Genomic DNA, 27,467 nt, shown 5'->3' on the forward strand with positions numbered 1-27,467 from the left:
AAATCTAAAAAGTTTACACCGACAAAAAAATTTTCATACCGTCACACCAAGTAGCCACTAAAATCTTTAAAACCTGAAGATACATAACTAACTACATTACCATATTAGCCACCCTTGGGTGCTGTGGCCCAACAGAATTCTGGGTGATGGGCGAACAGAAAAACTGACCAGAAGAGTATCCTTAAGACCATCTATAATGCAGAAACTATAATTGGGATAAGGTCTACGACTACAGCCTCGTCCATCACAAAATCCGTCCTAAAAAAAATAAGAGAATTTGGACGAAGTGCAGGGTCAAACCGCAAACTGATGGATAAAGAACATTCAACAAAACTCGCAAGCAAAAGGTAAAACTCACGGAGTGTCTGGATGTATAACGGTCACTGGCATTTGAAAACCCTGCACAACATGGGTATATTCAATGATGACCTAATTAATAGGTTATACAATGAGGAGAAAGAAACTGCTACGTACATCTTTGAATGTGAAATCACCACTCCTTGCAGACTATATTAGCAGCCAGGGGAAATATTGCATGGATTTGGATATAGAAAATGCAGACAAACTGGCCAGATTCTGCAAAACCATATATAAACCATAACCATATACTTAGAATGATTAAAACGGACTTCTCTCTCTGAGAAAACAGAATTCTCCACCTAATAATGAGTTTAACAAAGTAGTGGAAGTGTGTGTTATAAGACCCCTGACAAAAACTGGCTATAATTGCAACAGTTAGAAAGGGCTAAATTCAAAGAAGTGATAACACTATATTCTAGTCACTGACAAATTAGAAAACGTACATAACATGGCCATATTTAATTATTTCCCCATTTGGTGGTTATGGGGAGAAGAGGAATAAACAACAACACATATTACCTTAGAATGCGAAGCAACCTCTCAATCTTGGTAAATCTTGGGGATTAAAACCGGAAATGGCCTATTGGCTATACATGGCAGTAATAAGACCCAAAATAACCTATGGAACATTAATCTGGTAGACCAAAGTTCAACAAAAAGCAGCTACTGAAACATTAGGCAGCATACAAAGACTAGCAAACCTAGGGGCAATAAGAACGACCCATACAAGTGTACTAGAAACTCTGCTAAACCTACCTCCACTGGAAATATTGATACAAGGAGAGGCTTGGAAAAGTTCATTTATTCTCCAAAAACAATTAAATTGGATAGGAACTAAACAATTCGGACAACAACTATAATTAACAAAATCAGACACCCATTCTTTGAAATGGGGACTGACTATAAGATCATGGAAACAATCTTCACCACATCCTACAAAGTCTCAATGGACTATAAGGAAGAGGAAGAACACAGGAGCATCAAACACAATGATATGGTATACAGATGGCCCCAAAACAATCGAAAGAACCGGATCGGGCATTTACTGTACAAGCCCAAAACATGAGCAACTCATTACGGAAGTATGCTTCGGTCTTTTAAGCAGAAATACATGCTATCAATGCTTGTGCCTTGGAAAATCTTAAAAGAGGTTACACTGACAAAAAACCTCATAAGAACTGATAGCCAAGCAGCCATTAAAGCATTAGCATGTAAACGAATTACATCAGTGAATGCATCAAAAATCTCCAAAACCTGGGGAAACACAACAACCTGTTGATATCTTAGGTGCCAGGGCTATACTTGGGATATAGTAGGGAAAACGAATATAGAATCCTTCATCGCAGAATGGATCCAAACAAAACAAAAGGAGAAGTGGACGAACTCTAGCGGCGCTGGACATAGTCCTAACCAACTAACCGGTCACTGGCATCTAAGAAAACATCTACACAACTTGGGCATATACAACGAAGATCCCATCTGCAGATTATGTAATGAGGAGGAGGAAACAGCCACCCATATCATCTTCGAATGCGAAGCAACAGCTCAATGCAGATTCAACCTAACATACGAAAACACTCAGGGAATGAAATTGTAGCAGCGACAATCAATGACCTGATACTTCTAAGGAGAAGGAGAGAATCTATTGCACTGAACTAAGGAACTAGAACGTACAATAAACCAGAAGGCTGCAGTGCCTGGGGAGTACAAACCCTACTTCCTAGTATCCTTATCACCATCCCATGCCATACCCTGGGCAATGACCCCATTTGGGTGTTATGGGGGTGAAGAGGAATATACAATAACACATATTACTTTAGAATGGGAAGCAACCGCGCAATGGAGACATGACCTGAACTACAAAGAAATCCCAGCGAAAGGGATTGTAGCAATGGCAGTCAATTAAGTACTACTTCTTAAAAGAAGGATTAAGTCAGTTGAATTGGTGTATGGAACGAGGAGATGTGTAATAATCCGAAAGGCTGTAGGGCTTGAGAAATACCAAACCACCGCTTCGTAGTATCCTTTTTTTATCATTATAATCATTAATATTCATTATAATTATCCAAAAATATTATCTAAGGCAAGAAATATTATTTATTTAAGTTATATTTAAACGTTTGAAGAACATTCCCTTAATAAATTATCAAATACGACAACTCTTCAATACAAAAACCAAAACCCCCTATCAGTTAAATCATTTAGGATTAACAAATTTGTTTTCAAACCGAGTTAAATAGTTTCATATTTTACTTAAAAAGAAATAAAAATTGTTGTTATTACTAACGCTTCAAAAAATTATTTATTGATTTACAAGCAGAATTTGTAATAAATTTTCGACTTATCTCGGCCAAATAAATTAGGTTAAGATAAATTCCAGTCAGAGATGTTAGAAGAAAGAACACTTTTCATCGTATAATAATTAATATACTGCAAGTTGATAAAGTTGTTAACGGTTAACTGATTCATAATCAACTCATCGGGTTAATATGTCGTGATTTTTTATCTATGGCTTTTATCTATAAATGAAAGATAGGAACATGTTACGTTTACTGTTTATGGCTTGTTTTTTGTATAATAAAAAGTCTATAACGTAATCTGAAACATTCGTAAAATGTTGACTTTACGTATGTCCATGAACGCCATTAAAAAGAATTTTTTTTTGTAAGATTCCACGTCTGTAGATTATTGGTTTTATGCAGGTTAATTTTATTTCACATTTTTAATCTATGTTTCGGGCTGATTTTTCTTTTTGTGCCCGTCATCCGGTTACCCTAACAAGAAGTTCAGTTAATTACTAATACTATAATGTAAACTTGTTAGGGTTTTCTGCTGAAGGGGAAAAGAAAAAACAGGCTGAAACGTAGATGAAAAATTATGAAATAAATTCACCTGTGTAAAACCGCGCGTCACCGCTTGGACTAACCCTATTTTTAAGAAAATCCTTTTTAGGAAAATAAAAAAAGGTATAAAGTATACAAAAATTTTTTTATTAACTTAGAAGTATATTTTTTATAAGTTTACGCCAAATTTAGTTGTATTGAACAGAGTTACAATGGTTGATAAAAATTTGTAAATATTTCTTGGTATTCTTTTGAATTACATAAATAATATCCTCCGCATCTAAAGGGCCTACCTCCCGACCTACCACCGCAACGCAGCCCGCTGTCGCCAAAAATGTAATAAAATAAGATATACTACATTAAATTTAATTAAAAGGAAATGACTGTATCATTGGATCGGGTCGGCATAGTAATTCCTATATATCAATACCAGGGTCGATGGGTAGCCCTCGGAGGATCTCAATCGTATAACGGATCATCCTTAACCATTTAAGAATAAGCACATGACACATACTTTTGAGCCAAAGCCCGCGTATGTGCCCGGCATGTAGGTAAATGCTGCTCGATGTGTACCACATAATTGAAGGTTTTCATTTTTTGGCTTTTAAAGAAAGCAGTATGCAAAGCCACCTGTTATGAGAATTGTGCTTGATCACGGCAAATATTTGGGTCCACTGTTTCGAGTTATATAGGAAAAAGGGTTATTTTATTGTATATAAATTTCTCTTTTGTGTAAATATTAAGAGAATGTACTTATTACCGTGAATGTAAAACATGTACGGGCTGAAATATGAAGTACCAAATCGACCCTCAATTAGATTAGTTTTATTATGGAGACGATAGAGGTATATCGTGTTCGGCCACCCTAGTTAAATGAGTGGTACATAAATAAGAAAAAATTAGCAATGAGTGAGAGTGTGAGTTAAAAACTGCATTCGTTGGGGACTGAAATGAACTAGCTTTTGAAGCCTTGATACATAATTGCATCATAATATTATTTTAATAATTGTTACGTTTATGAAATAAAAGGTTAAATTTACTATTACATCCATTTTATGCAAATTCAAGTAAAGCCAGTAATCTTTTCATGACACATATGGAACGCATTTTATATTGCAGCTTGTAATTTTCTTCAATATGTCATCACTTATTTTTTTAAATTAGGATTGAATAATTAAAATTCTTATTTCTTTCCATGCAATTCTTCTGATATTTAACAAGGAATTCTACAACGTACAATACATTTTTTATTGATAGTTGATAATAATTAATTGTTGAGTAAAGTGGGGTATTTCTTGCGTCATTGATGTTATGAATGTTAAAAATCACTCAGCATACTATAGAAGTTATTTTAAACACAAATATACAGAATAAAAGCTTGAATAGCGGACCCAGAAAGATGCTGATGTGTACATCCACTCCACAAACTGGTAGTTAGTTTTAAAAATACTTTCTTAATTAGCTTAATACATTTAAGTTAAAATAGAAAAAAAATTTATGGGAACTAAGCGTTTCGGAGGCGCACAAAGAAGAACAAGCTGAAACGAATTCAACCGGTTGTGACAGCCGAATTTTTAATTCCAATTTATCTGGACGTTAGGTTAATGAAGATATATAGAATAAATAGTTTCGGTGTCGGTTTTCTCACGAATATTTTCAAAAGGAGAGGTGTGGAAGGATCTTTAGGACGTGCAGACCTACTCGGGGACATACCGGCTCGGATGCTTGTCCCCAAGCAGGTTATTAATAAAGACAGGTTCCGAGTGTGCTACTTAGGCGTCTGACCCTTGGGGTTACCTCATCAGGCACAACGAGGATAACGGAAGAGGCATGGATCAACTGGACTATCGGCAATTATTTTGACCCCGATATAGGTAATTCGACGGTGAAAGCACGAACCGCGGATAGGAATTTGGATACGGATGGGATATTATTGTAAATAATAATCGTGACCTTGCATCGGATAACAATGAGCCAGCCACTACTTCGGTTATTAACTATTGGAAAGTTCCGACTGTTATGATTAGGGGCGTTCTTCAGTGATGGCTTTCCGACTGGTTATGTTATTAATCTATAAATATGACGGATGTATGAAAAAAATAACCGTTTTCTCCCATCGTATAAATAATCGTGGCTTGTTTCTTGAAATATAATTAAAAGGATTGATTCCAATGCACTGGTATTTAGCCACAGTAAATGGACTTACTTTAGATTAAGTTCAAGTGTTGTTATTTATGGTATTAATTATTAAAAAAGCATTCCCAGCAACATTAATTCCCTCATCCAAAAGCCCACATCCCGCTGATTCCTCTCAAACTTCTACTTAGGCTAAAAATACAATGGCTCAGAGATCTCCTGTCTAGTGAAGATAGTGAAATTGAAATGTAATTTGGAGTGCTTCCGATAGACAGCTTCTCCAAAGAATTATTTTTTTTACTTTTCGCTTTTGTTCCCTACTACTTGTTACCAAAAATCGTGCGTAATTGTAATATATAATGAAATTTAAAAAATATATATAATTAATAACCAGTATCGGACATTTACAACTGTAGAATTTACTGAAACTAGTGATGACCTGTATAGCCTTGAGCGAAGAAAACACTCAGTGGTGCCTCTCCGATTTAACTACAGACACTTGTAACTCATCATTTAACTAAGGATTAACATCATTGAGGACTATGATTATTTAGAGATCGTGAGATCTGATGCAATGTAGGTTTAGAAAAACATTTTCTTTGTCGTACCAACATTTCGATCTTTATTGAGATCATCTTCAGGGCTCAAAGTGTGTGTTTTCTTTGTAGATAGGTTGTGTGTCATATTGAGAGTGTTCACACGAGAATTTATTAATCTCGAAACATTTTCTCATTACCAAGTCTTATATTTTCATTCGTCGTTGCGATATGCTCTCCAAATGTTAATTTTTTTTAAATTGCACACCTAAGTCTTTTATCCCGCATACTCGTTTTATCAGTACATTATTTAGTTAATATATAAAAATTTTTCTTGAACGTGAATAGTTTACACTACTAGTTAGTAGTTAGGACAAATTTAGAAACATATGATTATTTTTACACTAAGTGACTACAGAATTTAAATCAGTTTGTAGCTCATAGCATAAAATAAACCGTGCAAAATTATTTAAATACAATTACAAGCACTATTTGTTTTGCGTTGAGCGCATATTTAAAACGTGTCTGGAGTCGATGGAAGAATCTTAATGCTCCCCGGGTGAATAAGTAATTGAGCATTACTTATGGACTCGCTCAGTCGCCTCCTTATGTTAATACGTAGCTCCCGGCCTTCCTAACAGATACTTCATTAAAGAATTTCGCTCGGACTGAATTTTACAAATCACGCAACCGTTCGCCACCCGGCCTGTGTTTACAAAACACGAAATTACCTGGTTAATTGGCTACCGATTGAATCCAGGCTTCCAGGGATTATATTTACTATGAAACAATCGGCTACGATTTTCAATTGTTGACCACTACTCCGACTGAATAATATCAGAAAAAGTTATAATTCAACGGTAATTATTTTCTAATGAGTTATGCTATCATCAACACATTCATTTTATTAATTTGAGAAGAAAATTCAAATAAGTCATTGTTTTACTTTCGTCCATGAAGCGGAACTAGGAAAAACAATAGTAGTTAATTTTTTAAATATTTCTAGTGCGTTTTATTACTCTTGCCCCGAACATTCTGTGGTGACCATAAATTTGGAAAAAAACAAAAAAATCCCGTCCAGATGAAATCAAGATTATAAATTTATGTAGTGTGTAGTGACCGTTACTTGATGATTATTTGAAGATCGTGAGATGCGGTCTGGCGTGACGTAGGTTTTAGAAAAACATTTTCTTTATCATGCCAACGTTTCGATCTTTATTGAGATCATCTTCACTCAACACGACAGACAAGAATGACACATCTACTCGGAAAACAAACACTTTGAGCTTTGAAGTTTTGGTGTTATTATTTTTTTTCAAATGGGTTATTTTTATCTTTTTTGTTGTTTTTACTTTATTATATAATATATTTTATAGACGAAAACAACCAAAATAATTTTAAAAATATTTTTTGCCCTCGCTGGCAAATATAGGTCAGTTGCTAGGGATGACGATGTTAATTCTTTTGGGTAACTTTTACCAACTAGAAACACAAAACAATTGGTTCAAGCGTGTTCGTAAATTTTTTATAAATGTGGGCACCCTTTGCACCAAAGACCAAGCATTTTGTGGTAGTCCCAGGCAAAATAATATAAATATGGAATCTGCCGTTTTTGGACATTTGGACAAGGAGAGCCGGGACCAAAAAACCGTTTTAAGAAGAAAATAAAGAACAATTGACTCGATTTTCTTTGGGTATGCTGCAACAAGTAAAGACTAGACCTTGCATTAATAGCGGTAGAAATAAACGGAAAAGTTTTACTTAGCGGGGTTGAGTTACCTCCATGGAAATCAGAGGTATTAGTGTCGTATTATTAGGTATCATTTTTATTAATCTCGCATTCGTAAACACTGCTACTAATGAACAAATACTAGGCATCTAACAACAACATTGAAATAAAACATTGAATATTCGACATTTTGGTCCAAGTTTTCATTGAAGAATGTTTAGTCAACTGCTCATGGGAGAGGACTGTCGGCCTCTTCTTCCCCTCTTACATTCGATAACGTATCAACATAAAACACCTTTCGCGCGACTATAATTTTTTTTGAAGCTGTAGCTTATGGCTGGGCCTGACATCCACTTAAGCCCCGGCATGACTCCGCCAATTATCTTCGGTGGTTCAATCACCGCATCGGGGTTGAAGGGAGGGTAAACGTGACTTAACAATGGCTTTATTGTACCCACGGGGTAAACTGCAACTGACGTCTATTTGTCTTCGATAACGATTTGCAAAAGGGAGTGCAACAATACCCTAGAGTACTCGATACGTCATACTCAATCGGTCAGAACAGACAGAACTTCTGCCACCATCAAGTGAAAATCTTCCACAGAATGTCGATATGACATTATACGGTAGAATTCCGTTTTTAACTGAAAACACAATTTTTATTTTTATTTACAATAACTATATTGATACTAGAGGTATTCACGATGTTTCAAGATGTTAACTCGAATAGAGAAATGTCCAGTAAGATCGTGAACGCACTGTTCTTTTGAGTATGTTAAACGTTAATTTTTCCGCAATGCTGCGCGTGGCGATTGGTAGAACCAAAAATAAAGCTATAACAGACCTTGAAGGCTTGTTATTGTTTGTTTTGGTTTACTTTTGTGTTAAATTGTAAGATGCCAAAAGTTAATACAAAAGGAAAATTAATCAACTCTTTCATTTAAAATGGTATGTATGCACTCGAAAAGTACTAACAAATGAGTCGCTTCAATTCTCCTAACTTGAATCCTAACCTCTAACAGCCTACAACCTTATAGAATAGGGGATGTATCTATTATGAATGATAGTATAAGGACAGGTCATAAATTAACAAAAGAAATGTATTGGTCTGATTTAATTAATGCGTATTTAGGAATACAAATTCGTATAAATGAAAAAACAGCTTTTAAATTCATGGCTGCCATTTTGGTTACCTACGCCCTAACAGATAACAATGTGACTACATTTTCGACCTAACATCTAACATTAGCCCTGGCCTGTTAGATCGAGCAATGTTAACTAGCCGATTCTTACAAGTCTACGTCATCATTTTTCTCGATCTAACAGGGCCTAACGTACCTAACAGGTTGAGAAATGACAAAAGGAGGAAAACTCATAAGGAGATGGGGAGTTGATGTCCGAGTCGATCGAGGTCACGATAGCTCAGGTGGTAGAGCAGCGGCGTATCTAGCCAAAGGTCGTGGGTTCGAATCCCTCTCGTGCCATTAACTTTTTTTCATCTCAACTAAAAACCTTAATTAATTGTCATGTACCTAACAGGGTTAACACACAGAATGCCCCTACTATCTATATTGATTGATGTAATATTTTTCTCTTTTCTTCGTTGAGCTCAAAATACTCTTCATTAGGAAGGGCATGGGTAAGATTAGAGTTAGGAGATAAAATTGCTGTAGGGTCGCATAGGTTTGGTTTCAGTAGAACAGTCATGTGTGCGAATTCCATTTTAGTCTACTGTATTTTACCAGCTTAGATATCGGAAGTTCCTTGCTGTTAACGCAATACGTGAACATAGTTCTTTAATGATTATTTGGCGATTGTGAGATGCGGTCTGGTCTGACGTAGGTTTGAGAAAAACATTTTCTTTATCGAGCAATCATTATTGAGATCATCTTCAGGGCAGATAAAAAACAAACACTTCGAGCCCTGAAGAAGATCTCAATAAAGATCGAAACGTTGGCACGATAAAGAAAATGTTTTTCTAAAACCTACGTCTCACCCGACCGCATTTCACGATGTCCAAATAATCATTAACTAACGTTCACTAAACACCACACATAGTTATTTAACGTGGAGCAGGCCTAGTTCAATTTCATTTTTCATAATTTGGCAGCTTTGAGTCAGGAGAAAAAAATACGGCATAGTCCGCATTGGTAACGATGGTGTTGAATGTGTCAGTAGGTCAGTGTGTAGTTAATATATAGGATTGGTCCAAGAATTCTCCCTTGCAGGATGTCGGGTTGTTCGGTCTAGTCTTCGAGATTGAATGTTTAGAGTTAGGAAGACATGAGTAGGTAGGAATTGCTTTGGTTTGGAGAAAACCGGTAAAGTTTTATTGTAAAAACCATTTCATGAAATATACAAACTTTTTTTTCTGCAGGAAATAAAATCATAAGAGTGTGGAATTGTAATTTAAGTCTAGTTTAAAGCAAAACCAACTCTCGTGTACCGTTTGTAAAAATAAACGTGCTAATTGATATATCATACCAGAAAAAAACTAACTGGTTACAATAGCGTGAAAGTTAAGACTTGGCATACAATCGGATACGTGTTTAAAAGCCATAAATCCACCCGGTCTGGTTTTACTACTGTAAAAAGACCATCGTCCCATCGTTTCCATTTATCCTCCTTGCAACTGAGTTTCTTATTACTTATGTATTTATTACTTAATAGTAATTCTTTAATGTAAAGTCCTAAATTAAAATCTACTGTATCAAAAAGGTCATATGATTAATATATTCATATTTCAATTACGATAAAATCTTGCTATTTTAAAATTCTTGCTTTATAGTCATATTTCAATACTATCACGCTTTAGTGAGATGTACTAAGGTATGTTCCTCAAAGCAATGTTCGTAACTAGTAATAATTGTACTTTATGTTCGTAACTAGTAATAATTGTACTTTAAGTAACATAAAAGTCTAAATATTTATTTTTTTGGCTCCGATTTTTCATGAGTTGTTTGTCTCACGCAGGTTAGATCGGAACGGAATCATGGGTCAAATTTGATGGATGTGGTGACAAAAATTGTTCTATTCCTATTCAGTGGGCTGAATACGAATCGTTTACCCCTTCTCTTATCGGCAGGGTAAATTGGAAATAACAGACCTCCTGGAGCCACATTTTCTCCTTGGAATGTTTTTAATATTCACGAGAGAAGGAAAAATTCCTGTAAGTGTCCTTAATACGATCTACAGCCTCAGAAAATAAGTGTCCTAAACTGGACAGCTTAAAGATTTTAATGATTAACTTTTATGAAAGCATTATTGTTTTATAATGAATAGTCCTTATTTATCATCGAGGATTAGATTCAATATAAATTCAAATCTGCAATAATATGGGTACGTCTGTGGCCGGAACGTTAAGTCTGACACGGTGCTCATCACTGTAAGATTCGACATACTTTGTCTTTTTGGCTCCCAGTGTTCATATAGTTTGAAATACCCTCATAAAAAATTAAAAAGCACTCCTTTAGTATTGGGTTCACTACCTTTTTTAATATTTGAGAAGCTAGCAAACATAAAATACTGCATATTATTGGATAATTTTTTAAAACAAATTCCATAGACCTTGAAAGAAAATCTCTGGTTTTGTCCTAGTCACATGCAAACTTTCCTACATCACCTAAAAACATTTCCTTACCTACGTTTACAAGTACGTTCTTAGAAAAATTATACTTCCCATCTCAATGGGTATTCATTCGGAAGAAAACAAATCCCAAAATCATCATGTTGGCATAATACATCGAAGCTTGTCAAATAAGCATTGTAACCTCTATCATATTTTTATAAACCTTTATAATCCAAACTCTCATGTCTCCATTACAATGCCAACACAGGCAACAATCACCCTGATGGATTTACGACGCACTATCACAGGTAGTACAGTGAGTGTAGGAAGATTAAGATAATCGGAAACGAAATTACGTTATGTAAAATTGATTGAGGAGTGCATGATCACATAAAATTACACAGTCCCAAAAATTGCAATATGCGTCCCGTTTAACTTACAAGATTTAAATTGAAAGTAGAAACTCCAAACAATCTATTTCCGTTACCCCAGAGTTGAATTTTATAGTTGGAATCATAAAGAGCAAACGGTGCCGACTGATTTTCCGTCCAAATAGAATTTATGTCTGGATCGCCAAAGGGTCATTCCAATCGAGTTAAGCTTTCAATATAGAAGCTTAGGGGTCCGGCCTCCCTCGGGTATTGCCGTTTGATCTCTCCAAGTTCTCCGGAACGGCTTGAGGCAAATTACAGGCCCAGAGAGGACATTTCCCAGGCCGGACCACAAAGGGGCGCCTAGTAATATTCGGAAGGGGGCGATAAAAGAGTCTCCAAATGGGGAAATAGTATTGTTTCAATATCGCAATTGTTAACCATTCGGAATTTGACCCAATTGCGAAAATCCCGACGGAGACGTTTGCCCACAGACGAAAGCTCATTTATTTCGTTTTTCACATCAAACGTATACCCGGCAAGAATATAGCATTCGTAAACAAAAAGTTTTAAAAATATCATCTATACCACAGCTTGGTACCTATATTATTATTTTATTTTCAGATTTACATACTTTATCCGTTTATTGCATCGTTTTGTAAACCGAGCTTTCATATGATTAAAATTATAGAAATATTATTCATGTTGAATATTTTCACAGTACTTGCTTTGGATCCAGTCCATAAAATTTTATATAATTTGAATTGGAGAAATATTTTAAAATATTCTAGTCTGTTCTATGAACGAATCCGGAAATCTCCGATCTTGACAACGCATCTTTTACAGAAGTGGGTTTGATACATAATTATTAGCGTCCTACCTTATATCCCTGAAGTCGTGACATCTGACTGTTGTAAATTCCGTCAATGAGATGTATAGTAGGTCCAAACTAATGATTCGGCACCTTTCGGATTTAAAAAACTCACAATTCATCTTCAAATAGTTTTCTTAGTCGCCCTATATGACTGGAATTATCTGTATTGACGGTTACTAAAGACTGTAATGTCTCAAGAACTTTTCAACTTTATATAAGTTCAACAATTTTGCTTCATCATGATATTTTTCCCACTAGTTATTAATATGAGTTCTAACGTAGCTACGTCTGGAATACAATAGTCTTTAACAAATTTTTATGTTTATCATTTATAAATTCCAAGTTAAGTTTCTAAATTGGAAACATTTTCAAAATATTTTTAGTAAATATCATTAAATATCGTTTAAAATTATTGCTGTAATAAATTTTGTACTAATAGAGAAAGTATGAAACATATGAAAGATTTACTATTAGGTAGTTTACTTGCTACTTCGAATGCAAACAACCAACTTCACTAGGCATTAAATCAAAATGTACATTTTAAGTGTGCAAAATGTTAAATAATGTTGTACTATCTCAAGATCCCGCTTCAAGTCCTTTTTGGGATTTGATTGATTTAATTTTCTGCAATTAATTAATATTTTTTCTATTTGATATAATGGTTGTTGATGGTCAATACAATAAATTATGGTTCGTCGTTATATACAAGTTATCTCTTTGATGTATTGTCGTTAACTTTTTTACGTCATTTTATTTAATTTCAAGCACGGAAATATTTCCATTAAAAATCCTTTATTCATGTTAAATGAGTATATAAAATATATTTGTATTGATAATTTAACAGGCAGTATTAAGGGCTAACGTGATCAATTAGTGATGTACTGTCTGCTAGTTCAATTTAATCGTCTATTACTTAAAACAACTATCTCGGCGCCAGGTCACCATCACAATGCGCACTTTACGGAACGTATGAATGGAGGCTATACATTACGCCGTATAAAGACCCAGTGAATTAGATATGGATCTCGGAACAGTCGGGGGTAGACAAAGAAAGAGTAAAATAGGATACGACCTCTCAATGAGGCTGGATTGGTCGAAGGACCACCGACGGGACTTGGGGGTACAAAGCAGTGCTAAGTATGTTAATCAAATTCAAAATACAGCACTTTACTGGCTAACAGTAACTTAAACGTTCCTTTTAATATTTTGATTCCCATTCTACGCTCATTTTTGTGGACTATCATAAATATAATTAATGATGTTTCCAAAGCAGTGAAGTATAATTGAAGAGGATATATAGAAGGTAAATAACACGGTAGTGCGTAAAATGTTAATCGAAAATATAAAATATTTCCTATTCTTTTCTTTTTGAGTTTGAACTTAAATATTTATTTTTCAAAATCTTTTGTGTGTGTAAAATTTGAAAACATAATTAGCCAATAATTCATAGCAGACATAGATGCAAATTTACACCATCAACTAGTTACTGTTTGTAATCTGAACGATCTTGATTGATCATGTATACTGCCTTCTAACCTGGTAGGTGTTCGTTCCTTAGAAAAAAGAAATCGTCAATTTTATCACCTTAAAATTATATTGATTCGATTTTGTTAGTTTGTTACGATCTAATGCAGAAAAACAATAAAGATCTGGAAAATAGACACGGCTGTGTGTTAATCTTAGTTATGAATCGACATCCATATAAAGTCTTCACATGTTTTCTTGGCGAAGAAAGTTTTGGTAACCTTTCGGAATTGGTAATAGCAGTATTATTTACAATTACTAAAACAACATAATGTGAAAATTGGTTGATATTCATTCGATTTGCTCACATATGCTACCCATTAGTATCACTGTTGCTTCGGTAAAAAAAGGACACCCTGCGCTACCCAAAATGATACCATACGGCCAAAAAAACATGTCTGACAAATAGCCGGCGTGACCTGGTGGACTAACACACTATAATAGCTGTCACGGTTTTAAAACGTGAACATTCATTAATTTCCTATTTTTGCATGTCGTGTTTTTAGAACTGCCTTTACAATTTATTGAATATTACTGAATACACTTTGAAATTTCACTTTATTTTTAAGTTCTTTCGTGACTACTAGTTCATGGTTGTTGCAGTAACATGAATCGGACGCGAATTCCATTTGATCTGGCACTTACACCGGATCGTTTTCCACCTCCAATCCCGACATAGATGTTTATTTACGAAGTTTAAAACATATAAATAATAATTTCATCTGCATTCTTCCACGGTTGGATTAATAGGACCCGCCTCCATTTGCACTGGGCTATAAAGATGGGACCTGGCGATAACCCCGGAACTGACGTCGTCGGTTCCTTAACATCATAATCCGCACAAGTGTGCCCTCCGATGAGAACGGGAGATCAGAGGGACCTGAAACTTCTCTAACTTTCTGAAATCTTTACAAAAAATTAAAAGATATACCTTTACCTTCGGCCATCAAGTGAACGGCCCTGCACACGTACTGATCATGAAGCAATTAGTTAGCTTTACTTATTACTAAAAACATTACATAAAATTATTTTTAGAAATGTGTGTTTCCTAGCGACATTTCATAATTTGTTGAAGTCGTGAGGAACCCTCAAGAATGAGATAGTTTAGAAAAACACCTTTTTCATTGGCGACGTTTCGACCTTTATTAGGTTATTTTCGGTGAATATATTCTGCTGTTTTTATATGATTGAGACTGGGTGGGGGACTCATTAAATCTGGTAAAATTTCTTTGATCATAGGCGGTTTTATTTAACTCAAAGGAAATAGAGAATGGGGATTTTCTGGATTGGATTTGTGATACGGCATTCAATATAGGAAAGGAGGTTAACTTGGTTCAAAATTTATACAAAAATTTAATTGTATTTTTTCCATTCAAAATATGTTTTGTAATTTACTCAGGCCCTGAAGATGACACGAATAAAGGTCGAAATATCGGCAAATGAATGCAAAAGGTGTTTTTCTACAATACCTCATTCTTGACCGCTCCTCACGGCTTCAACAAATAATGTGTATAATGTTGTATAGGGTTTTTAATAAATTACCTTTTTCTTCAATTTCGAATATATTTTTGCTGTTAATTACATTTGTGTGGTGTTTAGTGACGTTACTTAATGATTATTTTGAGATCTTAAGATGCGGTCTGGTGTGACGTAGTTTTAACAATTTCTTTATGGTGCCAACGTTTCGATCTGTATTGAGATCATTTTCAGGCCTCAAAGTGTTTGTTCTGTGTAGATGTGTAATTATTGTTTGACTCTCAACACGACAACTAATAATGACACATCTACACAGAAAACAAAAACTTCGAGCCCTGAAGATGATCTCAATAAAGATCGAAACGTTGGCACGATAAAGAAAATATTTTTCTAAAACCTACGTCACACTAGACCGCATCTCACGATCTCCAAATAATCGTTATTTACATTAAATTCCCTAATTTCGTGGTCCGCTTGACCAATTAATACATTACAATTAATTAAGGCTTTTAGTTGAGATGAAAAAAAGTTAAAGACACGAGCGGGATTCGAACCCACGATCTTCGGCTAGATACGCCGCTGCTCTACCACTTGAGCTATCGTGACCTCGATCCACTCGGATATCAACTTCCTATCTCAACCCCACCTTATTTTCCCTCCTTTTTGAATATAGATCGAGGTCACGATAGCTCAAGTGGTAGAGCAGCGGCGTATCTAGCCGAATATCATGGGTTCGAATCCCGCTCGTGCCATTAACTTTTTTCATCTCAACTAAAAACCTTAATTAATTGTAAGTTATTTACATTGTTGATTCGTCATACATTGCCTGTACGGCTCTCATTTCAAACGTAATCTGCTACTCAATTTATACTACGTGTCAGTGCTTGGTCCTTATTTGAAATTTTCAAAAAGCCAGCTTGCCATGGAGCTTGTTATATCGGAAAGGATTCAAATTAACACTGAAGTCTCCGCGTTGAAACATTCCAAGTTCGATCGTTCTTTTTCAACAAACAAAAAGGATAAAAAAATAGTTGGACAAACATAATTATATAAATAAATGATCGCTTAAATTAGGCTTAGTGTTTTTGGGTTCAGGAAAGGCTAAAATAATACAAAACGTTTTTGTACTATACCAACACCTATTAAAATATCATAATAGCTGTTGTTTTTTTCTTTGTCAATTTAATTGCAAAGAAATTATACTGTGGTTATGAACATTTAAATTAGCAACTTTGCAAATTTACATTTATTTTATTATTATGTTGATGGAAAAGGCTTTGGTTTTCAGGTTTTGCTTGTAAGTTATAAATAAATCGTATTTTTTTAAATCATTTGTTTTTATTATTATAACATTATTAATGTTAGAAAAAAGCATTTTTATTATCATATAACTAAAATATTATACATTAGTATTGAATTAACTTTCCAGTTAAACATTTACCAACTTGAAATACTTTCTACTATCTATTATCTAACAAGCTGTTTAAAAACTAGCTGAACTTACGAATAGTGATAATTTTTTGTTGTTTTTTTGTTTTTTGTTTTTTTCGAGCTCTGTTAACAAAATGGTTATAAAGACAGCCGCAGTGAGGCATGGCTTTACACCCCTCGATTGGTTCTGGGCTGAAAAACGAAAAGTCAGCCTTCACACGTGAAAGACATTAGCAGGGTCGAAGTGTATGTTTACACCACGGTTAAAACTTTGAGATAAGGTGTTGGCAGTATTTCCCAAGAGAGTCAAACCCCCGTTAGTGGCATACATAAATCTGCGAGAGGCTCCCCAACCCCTAGATAAGGGGCGCAATGAGTGTCAATTAACTACTAGCAGATTTACAGCACCGACCCTCGGACTACCTTGCCTGAATAGTAATTCACCTCAAACCTGAATCGCCGCCGTAACTACTGGAAATTGGACGGCCTCCCAAGACGTATTGCAGTCCCTTAAATAAAATAATGCGGTGGAAGAAGGATGAAGCGATTCCCACTGCGCGGGGATGTCTCTAATCACTTATAATCCTCCGGTTCTTTTATTTTTCATCGGGAATATACACCATATCTGAAAGTACCTCTTGGTGGTCGTTATATCCAGGAAGACGTCAATGAGCTCATTAACGAAAAACAGAGAATATAAAAGGGTTATCCGCCATAACGATTTGACGCTTCCTCCATTTTGTTACTCGCGTTTAAACAGTTTTAGGTCACCATTATACCAATTAAAATATAACTTCTACCATTACTTTAATTAGATGTGAAGGAATAAAGTAAATCGGCCTCGGCATTTTTAATAACTTCAATTACACTCCATCCACTAAACGACCTTTGTGTAATCTGGCGTGGATGTAATTTAAGGAAAGGCTCGTAAGGTGGAAAATTAAGCAATTATCAGTTATTAAAACCATGTCAAACAGCCCCTTTCATTTTTAACAAACACATTTTTTAATTGAATAATGTTGTTCAGGAGAGGGAAAAAAATTCAAAATTGTTTTCCATTGTCATACGCTCGATTAATAAACGCGATCTCTGAAATAAAATGTTGGTTACAATTAATTTAAGAACACCAATATCAACGCATTAATAAAGATAGAGCTTAGTCCTAGTTTTATTGGATTTTCTATTGTGACATCCTATTAGGATCGACATGGCAACTGTGATTTGCGGATATAGATAACATTATGAGAGTCAGTCTCTTTACATATTGTACTGTGGTATGTACGTGATAGAGCGATAGATTCATATGGATAGAAAGAGTGGGCAGAAGATTTTTTATTTCCCTCCCTACACCCTCTATCATTCTCATTCGGTTTTTTTTTCTCTCTCTCTCTCTCTCTCTCTCTCTCTCTCTCTCTCTCTCTCTCCCAGTCCCTATTACTTTAATATCTGTCCCATACCATCTGTGCATTTATCTACCACATTATTGTTTTTCTCTGTCTTATTTTATTTTCTACAATGTTTGATTTTTACCTGCTTCTTTTCTGACTACTCTAAAACTGTACGAATTTATATATTAATTATATAAGGTACGAAAAACATTCAATATTCCAACTTTTGCGACGATTGCATGTCAAGATCATGGATTTTCGGAGGAAAACAAGTAAAGATTACGGTCGATTTAGAAAAAAAATTCTGTACGTGATAGAATCCTTCGACTAGTGTAAGTTTTACCAAAGTTGAAAACTAGCGAGGCGTGATGGTGACGGAAGAAGATAAAAGCCGGCTCGTAAGGTCTTATCTCAAAGACCACACATCCAATAACACGGTTCAGGATCGATTCTTCGTAGAAGCAGATGGTTTTTCTATTCTCACTTATTTCACACCATTGCCCTCCGGAGGCACGATGACAGAAAGCAAACCGTCCGTGCGAGAAACAATAATAAAATGTCAAGTCGTGGCATTATCCGGGGGACAATGCCGTATCAATTAGGGGGGGAGGGATGATTCATCAACAATACGTTACTGAAATATATTTTATAAATTCTCTGTGGACATTAATAATCCAATTGAAGATAATTTATCATTCAAAAATAAAATTAGTTACTTAATAGCGCTACTGCTTGATAGAAAGATTTGCAATTTGCTAAATTTTATTCGATTATGTTCAAGTTGAATCAATTACGTAAAAATCAAGTTTATCAAATCGCGTTACCACTAAAAAAAGTAAAAATATAAACACTCCTAGTTGTTTTCAATAAATTAAGGTTTTTGTTGATACAAATAAGTCAGTGTCAGTCAAGCGGGATTCGAACCCACGACCTTCGGTTAAATTCGCCGCTGCTCTACCAATTGCTCAACCCCACCTTTTGAAATTTCCCTCCTTTTTACCATTTTTTATTACCTGTTTTTACCAAAAAAAAACCAGCTATTATGATTTTTTAACAGGTGTTGGTATAGTAGAAAACCGTTTTGTATTATTTTAGCCTTTCCTGAACCCAAAAACACTAAGCCTAATTTAAGCGATAATTTATTTTTATAATTATGTTTGTCCAACTATTTTTTTATCCTTTTTGTCTTTTGAAAAAGAACGATAGAACTTGGAATGTTTCATCGCGGAGACGTCAGTGTTAATTTGAATCCTTTCCGATATAACAAGCTCAATGGCAAGCTGGCTTTTTGAAAATTTCAAATAAGAATCAAGCACTGCCACGAAGTATAAATTGAGTAGCAGATTTCTTTTGAAATGAGAGCCGTTCAGGCAATGTATGATGAATCAACAATGTAAATAACTTACAATTAATGAAGGTTTTTAGTTGAGATGAAAAAAAGTTAATGGCACGAGCGGGATTCGAACCCACGATCTTCGGCTAGATACGCCGCTGCTCTACCACTTGAGCTATCCTGACCTCGATCCATATTCAAAAAGGAAGGAAAACTCATAAGGTGGAGTTGAGATAGGAAGTTAGTGTCCGAGGGGATCGAAGTCACGATAGCTCAGGTGGTAGAGTAGCGGTGTATTTAGCCGAAGGTCGTGGGTTCGAATCCCGCTTATGACACTGACTTTTTATAACAACAAAAACCTTAATTAATTGAAAATAATTTATTTGATCAAGCGGACCATGAAACCTAATAAACTCCGAGTTGTGTTGAACCTGCACTGGGTCACTTACTGGCTCCGTCCAAACTCGCTGTTTTTGATATTACTCGAAAATATAGTCCCCATTGAAGATGGCGTAAAACCGAAACGGGTTGGAGTAACGTCGAAGCCTTTAGTGAGTTTTTGTCAAAAGTACAATTAAAAATTTTTGTTCTGTAAATACTGAAGGATATAGTGCATGCACAGACGTTGATCAGATGAATGAGCTGTACTTAATTAACATGTAATTAACATGTATTATTTAAATATCAATGTAAAGTTACGTTTAATTGCTAAAACTTTTATTCTTGGGCTAGGGTTAAAAAATAGACTTTAAAATTTTAAACCCTCTATTAAAAACTAATGATTGTATTACCAAAAATAAACAAAACGGACCGAATGGTACAGAATTGAACATAACAAAAAGCTAGTAAAAATTTAATGAAATGTTCAATATGTTCACTTTCTTTGAGAATGCAAACTAAAGAAAGTGAACCTTTTGAATATTTAATTTAACTTTTTGAATCTATCCAGTATTTACATATCCATATCTGACAGTATTTGCAAAACATAGAAAATTTTAATTTGTAGTATTTTATTTATTTTTAAATAGTAGTTTCAAAATGTTTATGAGTATTTCTTGCATTTATAACCAATTTTTTTTCTCAATTAAATCTTAATTTTACCTTAGTAATTTTAAACTTACTTAAATTTAGACAAGAACTTCGGAAACTCTTAAAAGTTTATATTCTAAGTCATTTTGTATTTTGCTTGCAGGTTACAATGCTCTTGTAAAGGTTACAATTGAAACAAAAAATATACGGCATTTAATGGTAATTCCTTCGATGTAATCAAATTTACTCAATGATGTAGAGTTATCATTTCATAAGTACGTTGGATTTTATGGAATAAAGGTGTAAAAGCTTGAGCTAACCTACAAAATGAAACAGGTTGAATATAATTCAGAATCAGACTTTAATAAACTTTGGTCCGAATTGACATGCAGAATAACCTCGTGAAGTATTGGTGTCTGTCCACGGGCACCCTCGATAAATCCTCTCTTAGGTTTGTGATGTGTTAGGACTGAGGTTGAGATCCTTTTTTAGTACAAAAAAAATTATTTTATTTTCTTGCTCGATCTTTCAACTATCAACGTTTCTTCATCAGGAGAAATAATTTATTGAAGAGATTAGTTCCAAAAAAGACCTCATCACCGGTCAGAACACACCCGAAGATTGAATAACCGAAGGGCAATATACGTTAGTTTTGTTCATCATTATTATTTAATGCATAATTTCCATTGTGAAGGTACATGATTATATTATTCAGCAACAGGTCTGTTGAATTTCAAAAACATGGAGAGCCGCTCTTATTCCTAATAAACACGTTTTTCTAACAGAGCTAAGTTATTAAATTACCACTACAATTATTTCTAAATCTTGCGTCAGCCGGAATGAAAAAATGCATATCCAAACGTTCTAATCTCGTCTGAAAGTCGCTTCATTAAAACCCGGTTTCCCTAATTAATGCGGACCCGGCCGATTAGCAGTCGAGTCAGTATTCCTGTGCCGAGGATGAGCTCCTGCGTCGCAAGATAAGGGAAAGAGGGAGCGGAAAGGGATACCAAGAAGGTAGTATAATTGTTGTGCCTTATCGCAACAATAAAGGCGCCCTAATGGGTCCCGGGCACAAGAGTAATTAGCTCGGGTTTCCTTTCACATGCTAATCTAAACGTGACGAGGGCAACTTTCAATCACAACTTTGTACCTGGGAGTTGTTGATTTCGCCGGGAAGTCGGAGCTTCCCAGTAATGAATAGAGGATGAGGGAAATGTTCAACTTTCCTGCCGAGAATGGATGCAAGTTGGAAGAAGCTTCAACTCATCTTGGAGACATACTAAGAAGCGTTGATTATATATCTATATTTTTTTTCTATATTATATATATAATAAAGAAAATCTTAAAACAACACAAGTGGGACAACTCCGAAACTGTTAAGATTCGGACCATAGTTAATTAGGAATTTTTGGTTCCATTTTGAATGTAGAATTTAGTTGGAAAGTTTGTAACACGAATAGCCGAGCACTACTTTCAAGCAAATTCTATATTCACAGTGGAACCAAAAAGTTCTAATGAACTATGGGTACTATGTGGGTACATATGTATATATATGTATGTAAAATTTAGTGGCAAAGTTTGTAACACGAATAGCCGAGCACCCTGTATATATATATAATATATATATATGTTCAGGGTGTTCGGCTATTATATACATATGTACCCACATAGTACCCATAGTTCATTAGAACTTTTTGGTTCCACTGTGAATATAGAATTTGCTTGAAAGTAGTGCTCGGCTATTCGTGTTACAAACTTTCCAACTAAATTCTACATTCAAAATGGAACCAAAAAGTACTAATTAACTAGGGTCCGAATCTTAACAGTTTCGGAGTTATCCCACTTGTGTTGTTTTATGATTTCACGACCTTGCTTAAAATAAACAATGATAACTCTAAAACTAACAAGTTTTGGACAAATCCGTTGATACCATTGAAATCTAAGTTAAATTTACAAGAAGATGCGAACAATACTGACATTGTAAAGTTCGGGAAGTAAGTGTTTTATTGGAAAAATATACTATGGTGATTTTAAACTACTATTTCCAAACCTTTCATAAAACTTATGCCCTTAATAACATTTTTAGTGGTGCAATTGCTTTTGTAATTACTTTTTTTAAAGAAGAAGGAATTGAATGAAGGAAAGGAAAAATCTGTGATTGAAGGATTGGTAAGTTGGAAAGATTAATAATAATACAAAATAAAAAACTCAAGGAAATTTTGAATGAATTTATTAAAATTTATTAAACGTTTATTAATTTTGATTCGAAATGCTCTCCACCCTCCACAAAGTATTTTCGACGCGCTTCTGTCTCGTTAAATTCGCAAAGCCCATACATAAGATGTATATCAGCGTATTCTTCATTAGAAAAAGTAGCTAGTGTTAACAAGATATCACATAGATAACCAAACGTTTTGAATCATAAAAATCTTTTATTCCGTAGAATAATAACACAATAACCTTGTAATCAAAGTTGCAGTCGTGTTGGCGAATAAGTAAACACATGCACCACTTCAGTTTCGAACTCAAATTTTAAAAAAAGTTTAATAAAATCATTCCAAATTACCTTTAGTTTTTTTTATTTCCACCTTACCAATCCGTCAGCCACGTGTTTTCCTTTCCTCCACCACTTTCTTAATCTTTGACAAAAGTAATTAAAAAAGAAATTACAGCACTAAAAAGGATATTAAATGGAGTAAGTTTGGAAATAGTAGTTCAGAATCATTATAGTAAGTTTTTCAACTTTCAAAAACAATATTTTTCAGTCTCGCAACTAAAACGCTTCCTTCGGGAATGTTTACAAGTTTAGAATTGATCACATCTTATTGGAAATTTAACGTAGTTTTCAATTGTATCAACAGATTGGTCCAAAGCCGTTTATTTTTGGAGATATCCTTGTTTATTTGAAGCAAGGTTGCGAAATCTTAAAAAATCAGAAAAATTGGAATAACTCCGAAACTCTTGAGAATCCGACCATAGTTAGTTAGGAAGCTTTGGTTCCATTTTCAATGTACAATCTACTGTCAAAGTTTGTAACACGAGTAACCAAACACCCTATATATTCTTAAGAAAAAACGATATTTTCATTTATTTATTTTAGTTATTTTTTTAAGACATCTACTCATAAAATGTAGAAGCCATTAGTTCTGCATTGGCCCTATTAAACATACCTAAAAATAAATAAATTATTTTATGATTTTTAGACTGCCTTCCATTGCCTAGTTAAATTGCACTCATTTAATATAATTGTTGGAAATATAAAGCTTTCCATGATTTCGTGTCTCTTACAATATCTAATTCTACCAGTTTATTTAGTTGGTAATTCTTAAAATATATTAACGGGAAATTTTTGTAGCCTTCTTAGACTAGTATAGATCTGATCGATCGATGAATATAAACAAGTTCTTCGATCATATGAAAAATTGCAGTAATTCTCAGTACTGCTGATATGAGGCCCTTCATGAAAATCATAAATCAAACTTTGATCAGCACGATTTGTCTCAAAACCAATCATGTTTTGCGTTGTAATCACTAGTCGGTTAATTAAGTTTAGACGCATGAGCGTTACATGCCGAACACGATAATCAATTTTCTATTTTAGAAAAATTTCATTTAAAAAAATTAAATTTTCAATTTTTGATTGGTTGAACGCAAAACTATTATGACAACAATAATAATCTGGCCGACAGAAAAGATAATTATGCTATTAAATAGCTAGTATACATCTTGCTACCCCATATTTTGTTACAGCTTATTTATTGATTTTTATACATATTTATAGTCTGATTAATTATTTTTTTAGGCATTATGTACCCTTACAACTTTCTTTTACAGTCTGTAAAAATATTATTTTTATTGGTTTGTGGCCACCTCATTCCTTCACTGACGAATATATGATGACCTTCCCTATTCTTTATTTATGATACCGGTAAACACGTTTCATTTCCGTTATATATGCGAATATTTGTAATCACCTGTTTTTGCTGCCGAGATTCTTGCTTCAAAATGGTGAGATAGGGAAAGACGCGGAGTAAAAATAACACCCAGGTATTTGTACCTATTCACTACTTGGATTTTGTTACCCTTATAAAACCATTTTTCAGAGGCAGCCGGTTTACCCCCATTGCGGAAGATCATAATTTTTGACTTTTTTAAGTTTACAGATAAGTTCCAAAGGTCACAAAAGGACTCAAAGATTCGAATATTATTTTGCAAACTAGCCGGACTCTCGAGATACTAACATAAAACTTAATGCTGCTAACATAATACCTAAAGAAATTGTACAAATATCAAAAAATTGTACAAATATCAAAAAATTGCATACAATGTCCAAGTCGATCAAATTAAGAACAAACACACAATAAAACTTAACAACATAATCAATAAACAGACACCACATAAAACAAACAATTGGTTTCTAAACCTAACAGAAATTAACATCCCTCCAGAAATTCAAAACTTCCTAGCACTTGGTCCCAAACATTCGATTCCCTACAACAAAACATATGTCCCAACAGCTATTTTAATTACTCGTATAGACTATGCAATCCAAAAGTCATTAAAAAGAATAGAGGACAAAGGCATAACACGATCTAAATTCATTAACACAATAACAAATCACTTACAACATCTCAATACAAATCAAAACAACATTTCTCAACAAACATACACTAAAACTAAAAATTTCTCAAAAATTATCCGGACGTACTCATTCTTTCTTCTGATAAAACCAGTAGCAATCAGTAAAAAATAGTACAATGACAAAATTAACAAAATTATCAACGACACAAACAAGTACAGCACACTTAATCTGATTCTACCCCATTCGCACCAGAGCGCATCTCAATCTCTAAATAACTTTTAATTACTTTTAATCTGACTGAGACCACGTAATAGATATATATTAGAGTTGAAACGCTTGACCTGTCTGCCACAATGATCAAGTCAATTCAGGAGAGGATCAACTTTATTACTAGAAACTCAACAAAACCAGAATTTTCACAGACCCCAGAAATATCTCGAAAGATAGGAGCACGTGTCTTTTTTTGTCTTGGCTAAGATGGAAACCGTTCGCAGTGAACCAATCATCACCCGTCCAATAAAACTTTTGTAAGTTTCTGAAAGATCTCTCATATCATCTCCCTTGAGAGAAGTTGTAACATAGTGAGCTTATCCTGTTAGGATAAGTTCAGTAAATCTCATAAAAATGTCATTTAGATAGATCAAATTCAAAACCGGACACCAGATTAAGCCCTGTGGTACACCGATTTGTACACATTTTTCAGATTGGAAGATTGTTCTCCCTAACGCATCATTTGTCGAGGATCAGTACAATGAATCCTCCTTATCCTGTTTTTATAAGTAGATTTTTTTATTTATTTTTTTTTTATTGGCCTTATGATCTTGCATATTAGCCATAGTACGANATGGTGAGATAGGGAAAGACGCGGAGTAAAAATAACACCCAGGTATTTGTACCTATTCACCACTTGGATTTTGTTACCCTTATAAAACCATTTTTCAGAGGCAGCCGGTTTACCCCCATTGCGGAAGATCATAATTTTTGACTTTTTTAAGTTTACAGATAAGTTCCAAAGGTCACAAAAGGACTCAAAGATTCGAATATTATTTTGCAAACTAGCCGGACTCTCAGCAATTAGGACTATATCATCCGCATATAATAATATTTTTATTTTGGTATTACCAACAAGAATTCCTCCTTCTAGTAGGTTAACAATATCGTCCACAAAAAGGGCAAATAACATGGGGCTAAGCACACACCCTTGTCTTACTCCAGTCCCTACTCTGAAGTATTTAGAAATTCCTTCTGAGGTCCGAACCGCTGAGGCTCCCGAGGTATAAAAGCAACTAAGTATACCCACAAACTTAGACGATATACCCATGTTTAAGAGCTTTAGAAATAAGGATGAATGATTGACTGAGTCAAAGGCTGCCTTTAAGTCTATAAAAAAACAATACACTTTCCTTCGCTTTTCTGAGAGCTTCAGTTGTATTAGGTTAGCCAGAACAAAGATGTTATCAATAGCAGAATAACCTTTTCTGAACCCAGCCTGAAATTCGCTAAGCAGATCATTCTCTTCTACATACTTTTCTAAACGCCGGTGTAACATGGAAGAAAATACTTTAGCTATTGAGTCTATACATGAAATGCCTCTATAGTTGGATACCTCGTTTACGTCGCCATTTTTGAAGAGGGGGGAAAATAATTGATTTGCTAAATGAGAATGGGAGTTGGCCCGTATCAAAAATATAGTTGAAGAAGTCCAGAAGTTTCTCGATAAAAGAAGAGGGAGCATATCTGTAAAATTCAAGTGTTATGCGATCAGGACCCGGAGCTTTATTTAATTTGAGTTTGGCAATGACTTCATTGAGTTCCACACAAGAGAAGGGGGCGTCTAAGGAATCCGAAACCAAATACTGAGGTGCAAACATCATGGGGTTGGGGTGTGAGGAGTTAAGGAGAGCTTCAAAATGTGTAACCCAGACATCGGGGGTTATACCAGCGCCGCAGATAAAAGAGAGGTTCTACTTGTATAAGGAACTGTTCAATGAACACCTACTCTCATACAAACCGAGCCTTTCCCAGGACCTTAATATTAGAGATTCTTGTTGGCTATTCAAACTAAGAGAAGAATTGTTATACTTGAAATTCAAACCCTGGGTTTTGAATGATCCTCAAGATGAAACTTGTCCACTTTGTAACAGCCTCGCCAGGGAAGATTCATATCATTTTTTGGGAGTCTGCTCTCTTCTCTCAGAATTGCGGGTATCTTACTTGGGTAAGACAGTCATCTCCAGAGTTGAAATATTGGAATATCTTTCTAACAAAGTATCCCCTTTACCGT

This window comes from Cimex lectularius, unplaced genomic scaffold, assembly GCF_000648675.2.
Source record: "Cimex lectularius strain Harlan isolate CLEC.00 unplaced genomic scaffold, Clec_2.1 scaffold161, whole genome shotgun sequence".
Taxonomy (NCBI): domain Eukaryota; kingdom Metazoa; phylum Arthropoda; class Insecta; order Hemiptera; family Cimicidae; genus Cimex; species Cimex lectularius.